This window comes from Phragmites australis, chromosome 19 (assembly GCF_958298935.1).
Source record: "Phragmites australis chromosome 19, lpPhrAust1.1, whole genome shotgun sequence".
NCBI classification, from domain to species: domain Eukaryota; kingdom Viridiplantae; phylum Streptophyta; class Magnoliopsida; order Poales; family Poaceae; genus Phragmites; species Phragmites australis.
This window is the reverse complement of record NC_084939.1, coordinates 9,422,858-9,440,771: the sequence shown is the minus strand read 5'-3', so window position 1 is coordinate 9,440,771 and position 17,914 is coordinate 9,422,858. Positions and strand designations below refer to the sequence as shown.

At 38.6% G+C, this 17,914-nt stretch overlaps 1 long non-coding RNA gene across 1 annotated transcript; it reads right to left on the bottom strand.

Moving 5' to 3' along the window:
- Positions 1–7,862: 7,862 nt before the first annotated feature.
- On the bottom strand, positions 7,863–9,504 carry LOC133900818 (uncharacterized). The gene is made up of 2 exons (XR_009906591.1): positions 9,145–9,504; positions 7,863–8,061 (listed from the first exon to the last, which is right to left on the bottom strand). It is a non-coding gene; the product is annotated as an uncharacterized LOC133900818 (long non-coding RNA).
- Between the last annotated feature and the right edge of the window lie 8,410 nt (positions 9,505–17,914).

Below are 17,914 nucleotides of genomic sequence, written 5' to 3'. Positions count from 1 at the left end.
GATGCTGTTGATTGGTGTTAGGGGTGGTAATGGGTTAGGTCTGGTCTGGGTGGAGTAAAATCATGTTCGATCTGCAATCCATTAGCTTTAGACTGACTTGAACCCGAAAGTGTAAACTGGCGGGAAGTGGCACCTGAATCCACACCCGTCGGATTTGTGTTGGGTTGTGGGTGCTCGTCGAGCTAGGCGTTGTTCTCAATCGGCTAGTCCCCACCTCGACTAGCTCAGGTTCAGGTTTGACAGGGTGGTGGCGATTGAGGTGGACGGGGTTGGGGCAGGGTGGCAGTCGAGGTGGAGGTGTTGGGTAGGACGGTGAAGGTAGCTTGGATTAGGATCGGAAAGAGGACTCGAGGAGGACCGGAACTCCGAAAGAGGAAGGGTGAGGCTGGGTCATTGGGTCGGATGGGCTAAGTGGAGAATTGGAGATTGAAAGCGTTCACGAGCATCCGACCTAACCCTTAAGGCAAATTTAGAAACTCGAACTTGATCCGACCCAATTTGGGTAGCTGACCCGATGAACTCGTGGACGAAAAAGGAACCTGAACCCATCGAACCTAAACCCATAGGTACTCGAATCTGCATGTTCAATTGCCACCCTTGATTGGTGTTTTGCTAGTTGGTGCTACTGATTGGTGTTCTGTCGTGCAACGATGGATCGCACGTTGCTTAATATGCTTGACTGCCTTGGAGACGGTCTGTGTAATATGTGAATAGGCATCAGTATGATCCAAAAAATGCATCACGACCGTCCAGGTTTTGTAACCAAAATGTTATTCGAGGATCCCAGCCATTACGGTCCTCAATGGCTCTACACGGCCTGACCTGGGAAGGCCTTAGAGGGGGCCATATAAATAAAGAGGTGGATAAAAAAGTTAATCAAGCCAAGCTAATACAAGGTTCTATCCCAGGCTTGTATGGGCATTTAGAGGTGTTTAATATGATTAAGCTAGCTAATTCATTAGCATTAGATCCTTATATAGGGCAAGAATTGGAGAGTCCTAAAGGCTCGAGTAGGTTTGTGAGAGCGACAGTCACTTATAATCAGTTAGAGTTGTGCTTAAAGATTTTACGATCAGCTTTACCAAAAACTTGTAATCTTGTCATGCTTGTTTCAACGTCGTTATTTGGGTACTTCTACGAGATTCATTTAGATTGTTCTTAATACAGTGCACGCTCATGCCGTATTCGCAATATCATATTCAAATCCAAGGACTGCTGTGCATAATTATAGATCAGAGTATAACAAAGTGGCATCAGAGCCAGAGCCGAATCGATCTGATTCTATGAGAAGGCCGGCAAAGAGTTACGAGAACAAAAGCAAACAATGTCAGCCATATGGAATCAAGTAGAGAAATTTGATGGCAAAGAGAATTTCAGCATGCGACAATATCAGATCTAGAAACAAGAGTTATATAATCCTATCAACTCATTGTTTGATTTCAAATTGACACAGTTTCTTTTTCAACAATTCTCAGCTACTAAAGAAGGGGATGGTTGACCACAACCAAAAGCCTCTGCATCTAATTGACCCTCGACACCGTTCCTATTTGTATTGTCCTCATAAGTTTTTGATCCAAAAGAGTTGTACAACATAGGTTTTCTGCGCATTTCTGGAAGCAGCGTAGAACTACTGATGTAGTCGTTGCCAAACAATCATGTACACTTTTGTTCAATGTAACTTTTGTATGAGGGAGGAAGCAACCAGAAGTATCTGGCATATTATGTGTGCTATTTTATTAACACAATTCGATGTTGTTATCTTAGAAATGATCAATTGTACTTCGATTTTGAAATGCATGCCAATGTACTCAAGTTTGTTTTAAGACTACAACAATGACGGAGGCAGATATACATGCACATGGGTATATGAGTGCCCTTCACCCAAGAAAACTCCTCCAAGTACCAAGAAAAGATCCGCAACCTCACGAAACGCAAGCATGCCCATTTGTGTGAAGGACGGAGTGGAACTCCCACATCTCTATTCTCCACCGGCTGGCTGGATAAGTCATTCCTCCAAAGGTATGTTCTCTTCCTTTCTGGGAAATGGAAATGTGTGGTTTTACCTACACCTCGGTGCTTCCTTTTAAAATTGGGAGGATTTCTCAAGCAAGCAATGTAAGGGCATGGTAGTCCCAAGAGAAAAGGCATTCCTCATCAACTAAAGTCACCCGGATAAACCACCGGCTGAGCTTGGAAGATAAAAAAACACCTCAGCGATTCTTTTTAAACATTGGAAGGATTATTTGGTACATAGTTTTTTTACGGGATAGTAAGGGAGGTACCTACTGATTTTTTTTTCAATTAAGAATGAAAGAGTATATACAACAATGATACAAACCCAAAAAGAAAAGACCAGAGAAATCATGAGAAACTAGTCAGCCAATTCTCTATAAGTACTTTGATAGATTTTGCCATAGGAATAGCTAGGGAAAATTCAATTTTTTTTACATTGTCAGTACAAATATCAAAATTGAAGTACTTCTATATCCAAAAAATTTCAAATATTAAAAATAAATGTCAAATTGAAAAATATGGAGAAAATATAAGAAAGTAAAAGATATTTCAAAGGCACATGGCTATATGTAAACGGGCCAAGTGAAGTAGCAAACCCATTTTGGGTGGAAAATTGCCATAGTGAACCAAACACATCCTCTAAATCCACTTTCATCATTGATTAACTAATGTCTATGTGTGGGGTTGAATTTTTTTTATTAGTTCTCTTAGGCAAGTGATAAATAAATACTCATTCAATTGTCAAACATTGGCAATTTTGCATAATTGAAACTTACCTCATAGGATGTCACACCAAGATTTTGGTGCAAAAGATCCTATAGGTTTTGGTAGTGTGGTGAAACATCACATTTTAGTTCTTTGTTCAGAAAAAAATTGAATTTGTCTATCCATGCATGGACAGTGATGCTTCTTGGGTTTTTGCTCTCACACCCATGCTCATGTCAACTCAAGTTTGGTAATGAAGTTCATTAAAAATTTCATATTTGAATTAGAATCTTATCAGTTGAAAGTTTAAGTTTCCTAAAAAAATATGAAAGAATGCAAATTGAAGTTTTTTTTGTTTGTAAATTTTAGCATGTATCAAAAGTTTCTATAACCGGTTTGAATTTTTTTGATGCAGAGCTCATCTTATATGAAAGGTCTCAAATCCAAGTTGAAAGTCCTTATGGATGCCGAACAACATGAAGTGGTTTATGCATAAGCATGACTAAACATTTTCTTTACCATGTTAATTCTTTCATGCACATACAATATTACAGAAAAGGTCATCACTACCGGTTCAAAATTGATATCACTATCGGTTTTTGAACTGACAGTGAATTAGCGGCAGTGGTAATCAATGATTATTACTGCCAGCTTATGAACTGACATCGATAATCCTTCCATATGTGTAAAAATACTCTACCGCGAACTCTTCAACATAATGATCTATATCTCAAACTTAAGACAGAAGCTCCCATACCAAAATATTCGTGGTAGAGTATTTTATATCTAAATCTATAAATAGAAACGGATGTTGCGAAACTGCTGTACCAAGAGCTCTTTTGATGTTTCAAGTCAAAGAGCTCCTGATATGGTAGTCTTGCACCATCCGTTATACATCTTGCGCTAGACGAGTGACCATACTATCCGAGTGACAATAGTAAGTCTAAATAAATGGCAAAAGCACAACCTTTAACACTCAAACTTAGTTTGAATCGAATGTGCTTTTTGCAATTCGTTTAGATCTACCTATTGCCACAATCATCTTCACACAACATTTGCGCGCGCAGTGGAGACGAGGAGAGGAGATGAGGAGACATGGAGAGGAGATGAGGAGACGGGGAATGTGAGAATTGTCTAAATTGTATTCAAATTAATCAAATCGGCAATTCATCCAATAAGATGAGAGCTAGTATATATCCATATCTTAACGTGCCATATGCTAACCCACATCTCAAAGCCACAATTACAAATGCAAATGATTAAAGAGAATGCAATTCCGATAGTCCCGGTATGTGTTTATACCCAAGATCTGAACACACACTTATACAACAAGCCTTATCACGTCAAGACATAATAAAGAGCAAGTAGATTAAACATATTATAAGTTTTTAATATGATTACAAGTTTCACAATTTCAATGTACTACTTGCTGAAATTTAAAAGATGAGAGCTAATTAACAAGTTCGAGCTCTCAACATACAACAATTTAAATGCTAGGCTAAGCAAAATACATCAAGTTTATAACCTATCACATGAGCATTACTACGTAGCAGAAATATCGACTAAAAACAGCAAAAGAGGTGGCGCCATTTGCCCTAAGGTACCACCGGAACACCCCGAGTACTACATTACTACTCTTGCCCGTCACCGATGTCGACGGGTATGAAGTAGCCATAGACTATCTCATCATTATCTGCAAAACTTCAATAATAGCATTATGAGTACGAATGTACTCGCAAGACTTACTCATTATGGGTACATATAATAACCCGACTCCAAGGATTATGCAATTTGGAATGAGTAGCAAGGAGTAAGCCACAAGGTTAAGTTGAACTTAAGCGAAAAACATTTTAAAAGACACATGGTGTGAGCATAAATATAAGCAACAACATAAGCTATTCTCATGTGAAAATATATACATAAACATAGACAACAAGAGATCATGTTATTCTCAACATACACATACACAACCCATCTCCCAACATACCACTTATAACCACGATCACCTAAGTACCAGAAACTCTATGATTGATGTCCAATAGGCATTAAGCATACTCATAACTGAGAGTGTGACAATTTGAATTGATCTTAAATCCTGTAGGGGATATAACTTTACCATACGATAAGAGTCTATCCTCTCAGCCCCTGTGACAACCTTTTTCTCACCCATCTCCGGCCGGTTGGACAATCCTCATAATGCTGAGGACCACCTAGCTCCTCCTGAGGCACACACTAGGCTCCTCATCTCATTCACAATCCACAAATCCACACCCACACATGTCACACACTCACATCATGAGGTCATGGCTCAAACAACCGGTATAGCATGAGATAGTCGGCTCATCCTTTCCCTATTCGGATATGTGGTAGTACAAAAAGTGCTTAAGACAACATCACCAACGATCAAACATTGAAAAGATTAGTTGACAACAGTCAATCAAAAGATGGGGGATCCATGCTTAATTGACCTAGGTAGGCCTATGACAATCAAGACTCTATTCCTGATCCATCCCTATCACCTGCCAAAATCTCATCTCATTCTCATAACTCATCAACCCTTAAAGATTAAATTAAGTGAGACACAATTAAGCCCTAAAGCTCGCGAACGATGGTTGTACCAACGCTCAACTTCTACCGGTAACCTATGCCTTACTAAGCATAACACGTTCATTTTAAGTTAGACCATTATGTGATATCACCCTGGGTTACCGAAAGTGCATCTAGTCTCTAAGGATGGTTTTGGTAATTAATGATAATACTTATGAACTAACAATTATATTAAGAATTGTTAGTAGATTGATTAATAGGAGATGCATAAATGATAAAATATGGATTCGTTGAGAAATACCGTGAGATTAAAGAAATGCATCGAAGTCATTGAATTTCTAGGTGATGTTCATGAGATGAAGGAGAAGCTCAAAAAGATTGACATTAAATGTGAAGGTTAAGTCACTTGCGAAGATTAAGTGACTAAATGTATAAGATTGTCAATTAAACTTTTATGGACTAACTCATGTACTTTGTACTTGATAGTGAGCTGGGGTTAGCTTCCATAAAAGGGCATGAGTTGACTGGAGATATTTAATATGCCATGTTAGAAGAGCAAAATCAAAATAAGCTTAGTAGATAAAACCTTGTATGCTTGATGCTTGCGGTTAATGCCTTGGCGATGAACCAAATAAAGATGACGCGAAAAGTGAAGACTCCTATGCTTGGTGCATAGGTAGCTATCAAGAGAGCTTCATTGAGCTTCCAGAGATCGAGTGATGATCAAAATAATAAAGTGAAGAGATTGAAGATGCATGATACAAAGTGGCTATCTATGACAAGACGGTGAAGGGCAAGCGATGTTCGGTTGCGATGGACCATCCAGTGGTGAAGAGCAAGTATTTGGCTTGGCACCAAATGGCAGATGCGATGGTGAAGGGCGAGTAAAGGCTTTGTGCCAATTGACTGTGGGAGGCTATGAGAAGTTATGGGTGATTCGCATCAATCACATGAAAAATACAAGAAGACATGGAGTGAAGAGCAAAGGTTGGACTTCGTATGTTGAAGGATATCAAGTGGCTTAAAAATATAGAAGAGGTTAAACTTCATGAGTTGATGAACATCAAGCTAAAATCTAAAGTGGTCATTGCTCAAGGCAAATTTATAAATGATATGGGACTAATGTGCTCAATGAGTCTTGATCAGGTGAATAGTCCCAATGAGGAAATGACTTTGATGTTGATGCCCCTCAAGGTGAAGAAAGAAGATGACATGAGGGTGTTCCTATTAGTATATAATTTCTATTTGAATTTAAGTATAGGAATATTGTACTATTAAGAGGGATGCAATGTTGATAGCTTTGTTTATGTCTCGGTGCTCAAACATGATCTATCCAAGTGCTAACTTGAGACAAACTTACCACAACACATACACTGGGTGGTCTTGGATTATGATTTTAGTTAAGATAAATAGCCCTCTGAATAAGTTTTCCATAGAGTCAAAGATCATCAAAATTGGACATCGGAGTAAAAAGTTATGGCCATTTTAACTAAGCAAACCCGGAAGTTCCGGGTTGGCCAGATGTTCTGGATTAAATCCGACTAGGGGTCCTCTATAGTGAACTAACACTTCAACCTGGAAGTTCCGGGTAAACTCAGAAGTTCTGGGTTGGCCAAATGTTCTGGATTAAATCCGATCGGGGGTCCTCTGTGGTGAACTAACGCTTCAACCTGGAAGTTTTGGGTAAACTCGAATATTTCGGGTTAGGCCAGAATGCTCTGTAACGGCTAGTTTTGAGGGGTTGGGTATATATACCCCTCATCCCTTCATGTGGCTACTGCTGTTCCACACGAGAGAAATATCCCCACAACCAATATTTGCTCTCCCCTCTCCAAATTAGATTGAATTTTGAGAAGAGAAGTGAGTTAGGTTGAGATACTGAAAGATTAAGTGCAAGTGAGTTAAATTCTATCTTTGAGCACTTAAGTTCATACCAAGAAAATCTTCGATTGTGTTTGTTACTCTTGGAGATCAAGGTCTCCGAGATGACCAAGAGTCACCGGTGAGCACCTACGCTTGTGGTGTACCGTGGGAAGTTTATGAAGGCTCTGATTTTGCCTTCATAATGGAAGAAATCAAGAGTAAACCCAAGGGCATGTTGGTGTTTCCTTGGTGGGGATTTGGGCTGAAAGAGACCCGAAGACGTAGGAACCTCAGTGGAGAGGTTCAAACTTCGGGAGACAAATCGATGCGTCTCCTCTCTTGGTTTGTTTGTTCTTGAGCTCTTTGATCTTCATACTTGTTTTTGCCCGATCTTTGTGCTCGTTCTTGTTTGACTACAGGTGATCCATGGAATAGCTTGGAAATACTTCTTGGAACCTGTGGAAAATTTTGGTTTGAGCTAAAACTCATTAGGCGTAGCTAGATCTCATTTTTGCTTTATATAGTTGGAAGTTCTGAGTTGAACTCGGAAATTCAGGATTGAACCTGAAAGTTCCTGATTGAACTAGGAAGTTCCAACTCCTGCTTCCGCTAACCCTTTTTGATTTCAGAAAAAAGCGCCTATTCAACCTCCTCTAGGCGACATCAGTGTTCTTTTAGTTACAATGGATCAAGAGATAACAATACCAAGGAAATGTAATGTAACAAATAAGATCTACACCCAAAACCTGACATTGACTAGATATCATGTATGACATACATATATCATAATTTGTCAAATTAAAACAACATATGATCCAAAGTATGGGTGCAACATGCTTAGATGATTGCTTTGAGTTTGGACTTCACAATCAACAGCAACAATCTTGGGATCATGCTCGATCACGTCCACGTTGCTCTCCGTCTCTTCATTCTCTAAAGAAAGAGCGCATGCAATGTGATGAGCATGAATGCAATGCAATGAATGCAATGCAATGTGGCGTAATCCGAATGTTATGAAAATACATATAAATGTAGTGCACTAAGTAAGAACATAATACAATAGCATTCACGCTAGGGATTGATCACAAGCTCATGGTATAAACAATTAAGCGAGATGCTGTTCTAATTATCGATTCAATTAAAGGGGTACACTAAAACAATTTATATTTAAGAATGAATTAATATGCTAACCATTATTTTTCATGTATAGGGTCGGACCACTTAAGATTTTTAGAGGTAGTCCCAACCATAAATTATTTTTTATTAATTTCTGAACAAAATTTTGAAGCTAACAATGCGAGATCAAGAATGCTAAAACATAGAGCCAAAAACATCTAACATGCTGGACAATATTTTTCCTAGAAATTTCTCCACTTAACAAGATTTTTTGAACTAGAATCACTATTTTTGGATCAACTAATATTTGATGGTGATTTAATTAAGACTGAGCACATTTAAACATTTACAGAAATTAATACACATTTTTCATGAGTGCTACCATTTTTATGTTGTAGAGCACAACTATGCAGAGTTAAAAAAAATGGTTTCACAATTTTTGAGTAAGTATATGAATTTACTATGCATTTTAAGCTTTCAGCTGGTTCTTACATTGAACAGATAAACATTCCCTTTTCCCTCTTTAACCAAAATACTTTATTGCCCAAAACCTTTTTACACCGAAGTCCTGCTAGGAACTGAGTATAACTGTGGGGCCGGCTTGTTTTACCAGGTCAAAATTGACCTTGGCCTGTGGTCGCACAAGGCAGCCATGGCGGCGGCTCGGCAAGACTCGCCAGAGGCGACTCCGGTGATGGTGCGACAACTGGCTGGCACTAGGAGCACCAGCGCACAATGGGGAATCGTACTAGGTGAGATGCACACACAGAAGACCACCGGAAGAAGCTCACCGGCGTCTATGGCTGTTGCGCTCGGCCTTGCGCGAAGGAGAGAGAGAGAGAGAGAGAGAGAGAGAGAGAGAGCTCGGGGAGGTGGGGGAAATGGCCGGCGAGACATCACCTGGGTGCAGCGAGCACACCGAGTGGCGGGCTTGGTCAGGAAGATGTCGGAGCAGCAGGTGGTGTCGAGCTTCTTGGTGGCGGGGTCGAACTCGGGAGGTTGCCGACAGTGGGGAAGAAAGGTAGAGTGCGCGCGAGCTCGGCTTCGGAATGGAGGGGAAGAAGACGGTGACCGATGGTGAAGCTCGTGGCGCAGCTGCTCCGTTCTCTGGGACACCGAGGAAGCTTACCTTCTGGCTTCTGCTGCTGCTGGGCTTGGCCGAGAGGAGAGAGAGAAAGAGAGAGTGAGAACAGAGGGGTGGATGGGAGGGAGCTCAGGGAGCCGGTGGGGTTGGAGATGTGTGTCGCTTCTGTTCTTTGTGAGCCAACGATAGGAAGAAGATGAGGCTGATAGATGGGTCCGCTAGAAAAAGAGCAAAGACATCATTTTCTTCTCCATTTCTCTCTGCTCGAACAGTGGTGTTACGAGCTTCCACAATTTACCAAACTTTTTCTATAGCTCCTATAATTCACAAAGGACACATTTCTACAGCTACTAGAATTCCAATTAAAATTCTCTAAACAGAGCTGCTTTTGAAACTTCTAGCAATTTTTAAAGTCTAAATTTTTTCTAAAAAAACTAGAAAAATTAACTAATATTCATCTCGATGGTGAAAAGTGAGTTCCGTAAGAACCTCATTTTAATAATTTTCATAAATTCATGTGACTTTCTCTTTTTAAAACAATTCAAAAACAACCCACAGTCAATTGAACATAATTCAACCAAATGCTTATGAATGCTTATGAAATGCATGCAAACATGAATATGCACAATTTGGGATGTGAAAGGGAAGGCGCGCGTGTAAGAAACCATCCAGATAATATTCCTATTAGTCATTAAGTCTATCATTTGTTTAATCACAACTCTCATGACTAACCGGAATATCATCCCGGTAATCCCGGCATGTGTTTTTTCTTCCAGGATTAGAACACACGCCTTTACAATAAACACATCATCGCAAGATATAATAAAGAGCGAGTAATTAAAAATAAGTTAAAAGTCTTTAAACAAATTAAACTTTACAACAAAATATATGATCCAAACACCGATAGAGTATCTACGCAGCGGAGTACATAAATACAAAAGGTGCGGAGTACATAAATACAAAAGGTGAGTAGCGTCGTTTGCCCTAAGACACCACCCCAAAATATCCACACACGAGTAGTAGGCACTACTCCTGCCTATCGCCAATGTCAGTGAACGTAAAGTAGCCAAAAACTAATTCTTGATCACTTGAAAAGCAAACAAAGCACATGAGTATGAAGGTACTCGCAAGATTTAATCCATAGTGGGCACTTATAAATAGCCCGACTTCAAGGAGAATGTAATTTAGATAATTAGCAAGGACTCGACCACAAGACTAAGCGAATTTCATATGCAAGAGAAATTTTGACTCAAGTGTAAGCATCTACACCTAACCATAAACAACATTCTATCCTAAGATCATTACCATACAATTTGCAAAATCCCTAAATGAAGCTTCAAATTTTCTAGTTCCTGTGATCCATTTAATTTTCTGAGACTCATGAGAAATCTCAACTGTTGCATAGAATTGCCTGATGATAGTGGCATTCCAATTACATTTGAAACTCACTAACTCATAAAGATCTAGCTCATGAAATATATCAGTTAAACCATCAATGCTAGGTTGACTTCTCACATAATTCCAATCTATCCATTTTTGTTTAAAAACTTTCTTATTTAGGAGATGACCATAGAAGGTATCTTGTTGCACTATGGTATAAAAATGTAGTTGAGAAGCATCATTATCTAGAGCATATTGATAAATATTCTTAGCTCTAGTGTACTCAGTTGAATTCCAGGATTTTTTATATCCAACATATGCTTGATGGTTAATCTCAAGGTCCTCATCACTTGCATCTTCCATATCATGATCAATATTACCGGCAAAAGATGAGGTTTCCTCACTAATGTCCTGAGATGCCATCTAATCGGAGTCATGGCGATCATCCTCTGAATCAGATTCTACTAATATTTTCTTACTCTTGTCCCGATTGGCCACAAGCTTTTTCAATTTCTTCCCAAGGCCACTTCCACTTCCACTAATCATATAAGATATCACATGGAACTAGATAAAGGAATTGAATTGATACAAGATGAAATAGTGAGGAAATCAATGTCTGTTGCTGCTGGCGGTTAGATCGGCACATGTTGCGGTCTGATCGCGAGCACGCATACATATATGATTTGATGGATTTCGAAGAAATTTGAAGTGTCAACCAAACAATCTTTAAGCATAGCCTAATTTAGACCAGAGCAAGTCATTATATTCAACTTTATCTCAAATCCAAGTCTTATATGATGAATCCTCTCTTTCAAACCCTAGGTGAAGAAGAACCTTAAAATCCATGGTAAAAAGAGATGGAATCGAGGAAATACCGAGAAGACATGGTGAAGGAGTACGCGGTTGGACCGGGAATGGTCGCGGTTCGACCGAGAACGAAGGATTTTGAGTTCCCTTGAGTTTTCTCCATGGGAACGAGTTCGTGAGAGAAGGAAGAATATGTGGTTGGTTGAGAGAGATAGGGACATGAAGAGAAAAAAAGACCGATTTGGACTTAACAGGTTCTGGCGGTCAGACCAAGACTCAGACCGATCAGACCGCAGGAGTCTAGAGGCTCGAAAAGTTTCTGTACAGATCTGGCGGTCAGACCGAGGCTTGGTGCGGTCAGACCACGAGAGCGGAGAGGGGAAATTTCTATCTGTATGGATATGGCGGTCAGACCAAGGAGGCTTGTGGTCAGACCACAAGAACAAGATAGTTCCAGAAATTCTAGTTTTTGATACGAGACGAGATATTGATAACCATATGGTCTTTAGAGCTATGAAATGAGATAGAGCCATATGCAATTTGGAATATGAGCATGTGAATCAAAGTATGATTGCTACAACATATAAGTACTTCAAACATCATGTGTCCATTGGTTCAAGTAACATTTGAGAAGTCGATAACATTAAGCTCATTTCTTAATTTGCAAAAACGACTCTCATCTAAAGGTTTTGTGAAGATATCCGCTAATTAATCTTCGGTCCACACAATATCTACTAGGATATTCCCTTTGCTTACATGATCTCTAAGAAAATGCTAGCGAATATTGATATGCTTGGTTATAGAGTGTTGGACCAGATTTGTGGCTATTTTCATGGCACTTTCATTATCACACAAAAGAGGCACTATTTTGAACTCAACTTCATAATCTAACAAAGTTTACCTCATCCATAACAATTGAGCATAACAACTACCCGCGGAAACATATTCCGCTTCGATGGTAGAAAGTGCTACGGAGTTTTGTTTCTTAGATGACCATGAAACAAGCGATCTTCCTAGAAATTGGCAACTTCCGGAAGTGCTTTTTATATCAACTTTACAACCTGCATAATCGGAATCTGAATACCCGATTAACTCAAACTTAGCACTTTTTGATACCAAAGCCCTATGCTAGGAGAGTATTTCAAATATCTCAAAATACGCTTAACAGCTATCAAGTGACATTCTTTAGGTGATGCTTGAAACCTTGCACACATGCACACACTAAACATAATATTGGGCCTAGATGCGGTAAGATAAAGCAAACTACATATCATAGGTATATAAAGCTTTAAATCTACCGATTTACCTCCCTCATCAAGATCGAGATGACCATTTGTTGCCATGGGAGTCTCGATACGCTTTGTATCTTCCATGCCAAACTTTTTCAATAGGTCCTTCAAATATTTTGATTGGCTAATGAAAGTCACATCTTTGAGTTACTTGATTTGAAGTCCTAGGAAGAAACTCAATTCTCCAATTATAGACATTTCAAATTCCTTAGACATCATTTCTCGAGATTCCTCACAAAAATCTTTGTTAGTAGATCCAAAAATGATATCATCAACATAAATTTGACATATAAAGAAATCATTTGCAATAGATTTAGTGAACAAAGTAGTATCAACTTTCTCAATTTAAAGCCCTTTGAAACAAAAAAATCTCTAAGTCTCTCATACCACGCACGTGGAGCTTGTTTAAGGCCATAGAGAGCTTTAGAGAGTTTATACACATGCTTAGGCCTTTTAGGATCTTCAAAATCAGGAGGTTGTTCAACAAAGATAAGTTCACTAATTTTACCATTCAAAAAGGCACTTTTTACATCCATTTAATATAAATTGATATTATGAGATGAAACAAAAGCAAGTAGGATTCTAATAGCATCAAGTCTAGCTATGGGAGCAAAAGGTTCACCGAAATCCAAACCTTTGACTTGAGTATATCCTTGTGCAACCAATCTTGCTTTGTTTCTCACAACAATTCCTTCTCCATCTTGCTTATTTCAAAAAACCCACTTTGTGCCAATCACATTATGATCTCTTGGTCTTTCTACCAATTCCCATACATCATTGTTGGTGAAGTTGTTGAACTCTTCATGCATTGCATTCACCCAATTCGGATCATTTAGAGCTTCTTCTATATGGTTAGGTTGAATAGAAGATACAAAAGAATAGTGTTCACAAAATAAAGCAATACGAGTACGAGTTTGAACACCCTTACTAAGGTCACCAATAATTTGATCAATGGGATGATCATTGGCAATGGTATGGTGAACTTTTGGATGAGATACCGGCACTTGTGATGGGGTTGATGAAGTGGTAGCTTGCTGTAATTGATCATCTATATCTTCCACATTATGAGCTTGAACTTGATCATTTGTAATGGAAGAAGATGGAATAGCCCAAATTGAGGTAGATGGATCATCCTCTTGTTCATCTTCCTTTTTCGGCTTGATGTCACCTATTGACATATTCTTGATAGCACTTCTCAAACTTTCATTACCTACATCATCCAAATTTTCTTGCTTTTCTTGAGAGCCATTAGTTTCATCAAATTCAACATCATATATCTCTTCAACCAAACCGGAATTTTGGTTGTACACACGATAAGCTTTACAATTAGAAGAATAACCAAGTAAGAAACCTTCATCACATTTTCTTTGAAATTTTGATAAACGAGTACCTTTCTTTAGAATATAGCATTTGCATCAAAATACCAGAAAATATGAGATTTTGGTTTTCTTCCAATAAGAAGTTCATATGGAGTCTTTTTCAATAATTGGTGACAATACAATCTATTTGATGAATGGCAAGCGGTGTTGATAGCTTCAACCCAAAAATTATCTGAAACATTATATTCCGAAAGCATTGATCTTGCCATATCAATAAATGTCCGATTGTTTCTTTCAACTACTCCATTTTGCTCCGGAGTGTATTTGGCCGAGAATTCATGTTTGATACCCTTTTCTTCACAAAAATCCTCAGCCTTTATGTTCTTGAATTTGGAGCCATTGTTACTTCTCACTTTCTTGATCTTGAACTCAAATTCATTTTCGGCCCTTTTAGCAAAGCTATTGAAGGTGTTAAATACAATAGTCTTATCTGTAAAAAGAATACCCAAGTGAATCTAGAAAAATCATCAACAATGACAAGACAATAGCTATTACCTCCAATACTTATATATGTAGTATGACCAAATAAATCCATGTGTAATAATTCTAAAGGTCTTGAGGTTGACATGGAGCTTTTGTATGGATGCGAATTTCCCACTTGCTTTCCGACTTGACAAGCACTACATATCTTGTTCTTCTTAAATTTTACATCCTTCAAACCTACAACTAGATCATGCTTTAACAAATGATTTAGTTGATTCATACCAATATGACCAAGCCTTCTATGCCAAAGATAATCTTTTAATAACTTTGTAAACAAACATGTGCTTAGGCTTGCATCATTAGAAGAGAAATCAACTAGATAAAATTATACTATTATCCTTCATGCTAGATATTATTATATCATTTGGAGAAAAAATGCATGAAAGATCAAGATCACATAATTGAGCAACGGATAATAAATTGAAATTTAGAGATTAAACTAGTAAAATATTTGATATAGATAAATCATTTGAGATAGCAATTTTACCTAACCCTTTTACCTTTCCTTTGGTATTGTCTTAAAATGTGATTTTGTCATATTCTGATCCATCATTGCTCATAGAAGTGAACATTCTTTGATTTCCGGTCATGTGTTGAGTGCATCCACTATCTAGCACCGAATGTTTCCCACCGGACTTGTAGTTTACCTACAAAACAAGGTTAAGCTCTTTTAGGTACCCAAAGTTTGGGTCCTTGGATGTTAGTTACCAAGGTTTTAGGCCCCTAAATGACATTATTTTTAGCACCGATTATAGGAGTTCCAACAAATCTAGCTTTAACACTACTATTAGAGCATCTCTTACGAACATAGCATAAATTAAAAGATGCATATGAATTATCTTTGATATTTTTGCAATCCTTCTCAACATGCCCGGTTTTCTTGCACTTCATGCAATAACCGCTACCTTTCACAAAAATAGTTTTGTGATGAATGAGTGCCTTCTTACCATTCTTGGGAACATACCCAAGACCTTCCTTCTTGATGGAGAACCTTTGACTATCCAAAACTTGTCTAATTTTGGACTCTCCAATATAACATCTTGCAAGATCATTTGTTAGTTTTTCAACCTTTTCTTTCAACATGATATTTTCATCAATAATCAAAACATCATTTCTATATATGACTTTAGGCAAAGTAAACGCATCATCATGCAAGGTAGATGAACTCATATTAGGTAAAGTAGATGCATCATCAAGAATATTGCAAGATATACTCATATCTACTTTTATTTTTTTGGTTTCATGAGCTTCTTTAAGCATCTCATGAGTTTCTTTTAGACCCTCATGAGCCATCTTTAGCTCCTCATAGGAATCTTGAAGAGAAGTGTGTCTTTTCTTCAATTCCTTAAAATTTGCTCTTTCTTTGCTCATGAAGTCATCAAAACAATTTATTAGCTCAACTAGATCATCATATGAGTATTCATCTTCATCATTTAATACCTTAGAGTCACCATTTGCCATAAGACAATGAGGAGTGGTGAAGAGTGAAGGTGATTCCTTGATGGCTACACTGGCAAGACCCTTTTGAGATGGCTTCTCATCATCGGAGTTGGAGCTTGAGCTTGCATCCGAATCCCACTCAACATATCATGCTTGACCATCTTTCTTCTTGTAGTATTTCTTGAATACATTCTTTCCATCACTATCATTCTTCTTCTTGGAATATTTTTCTTCTTTGTTCTTGTAATTTGTGGCAATGTGTCCCTTCTCACCACATTCAAAGCATCTTCTTTCTTTGAAGGGATTCACTTTAGAAGATTGTCCCTTCTTGCTATATCCACCTTGATATCTCTTCTTCTTCATGAATTTCTTGAATCTTCTCACAAAGAGAGCCATTTCCTCATATTCTTCATCTTCATCATCACTCTCTTCATGATCATCTTTGTCTCTTGATGATTGAGCCTTGAATGCAATATTTTTTCTTGGCATCGCTAGCATTATCATGAAGATCTTCTTGTGACTTTTTGAAAATGTCATGAGTGAGAATTTCACTCAAGATTTGCATTGGAGTTGTATCCTTCAAATTTGATCTCACAAGTAAAGTCACAATCGTGTCATTTGTTAGGCAAAGCTCTTAGAAATTTATGAGAAAAATCAACATCAGAAACATCCATGCCAAGCCCCTTGAGCTCATTTATTATGTTGTTTAGACAACTAGAGGGAGGGGGGAATAGGCGGTTTTAAAACTAAAAGTTAAGTGATCAAGAAAACTTGAGGAAATAAACTAAAGATCACTAGAGCAATATGAACAACTAAGAGCTATGTCAAGGTTTACAATTCTAGGATGACATGCAACAATTTATATTCTAGGAAGGTAAATTGTATAAAGTAAATTGCATAAAAGTAAATTTCTTAACGTATGACACACGAAATTTATCCCGTGGTATCGGTGATTTGCCGATCACCCCTAATCCACGTTGAGGTGAGTTCAAGTTTCAAATCACTTTTCTATCAAGTATCCAATTCTCACATGAGAAAGGGCTCACACCGAGTAACTTGATCTTAAGCTGGTATAGAACAAGAACTACTCAATACCTCGATTCCACTAGTGTAGCACTTCACCGCTCTGGCAAGGCGTGCTCAAGCCTCTCACAATCACCGCAGTGGCTCCTTCACAATTTTCTTCGAAGGGCTCAACAACGCAACAACCTCCAAGCCGTCTAGGAGGCGGCAACCTCCAAGAGTAACAAATCGATGATGCTTTCTTGAAGGATCACTAGTGCCTCAATGCTTAAACTCTTCAAAGTCATGCACTAGAAGCTCTCACACTCTAAAAAATGCAATCACTAAGCCAAGAGAGGGAGAAGAGGAAGGCAAGAGCTCAAAAGTGTTGTAATCAAATGCTAGCCCACTTCCAAGCACTTATTTATATCCTACACTTCATAATGTGGCCGTTGCTATTGAAAAGACAGCTCTGCAACTCTGGTGGTTTGACCGCAGGTTACTTGGCGGTCGGATCGCCGCCTTTACAACGGCTACATAAAGTGTCATGATGACCCTGACACATGGTCGGTGGTTAGACCACGACCCCTCACGATTAGACTGTGAGTAGGGAACAGAGTGCCAAAACTCTCTGTTCCCAGAGCGGTTAGACCGGCCAAGCCGGCAGTCAGACCGCCAGCCAGACCAGAGGGTCCAAATCCCTCTGTTCGTTTGGCGGTTAGACTGGCACAACCTTCGGTTAGACCGGAACTGGGTACTACTCAGAATCGATGAGGTTTTATACAGCGGTCAGATCAGCCTCTCCC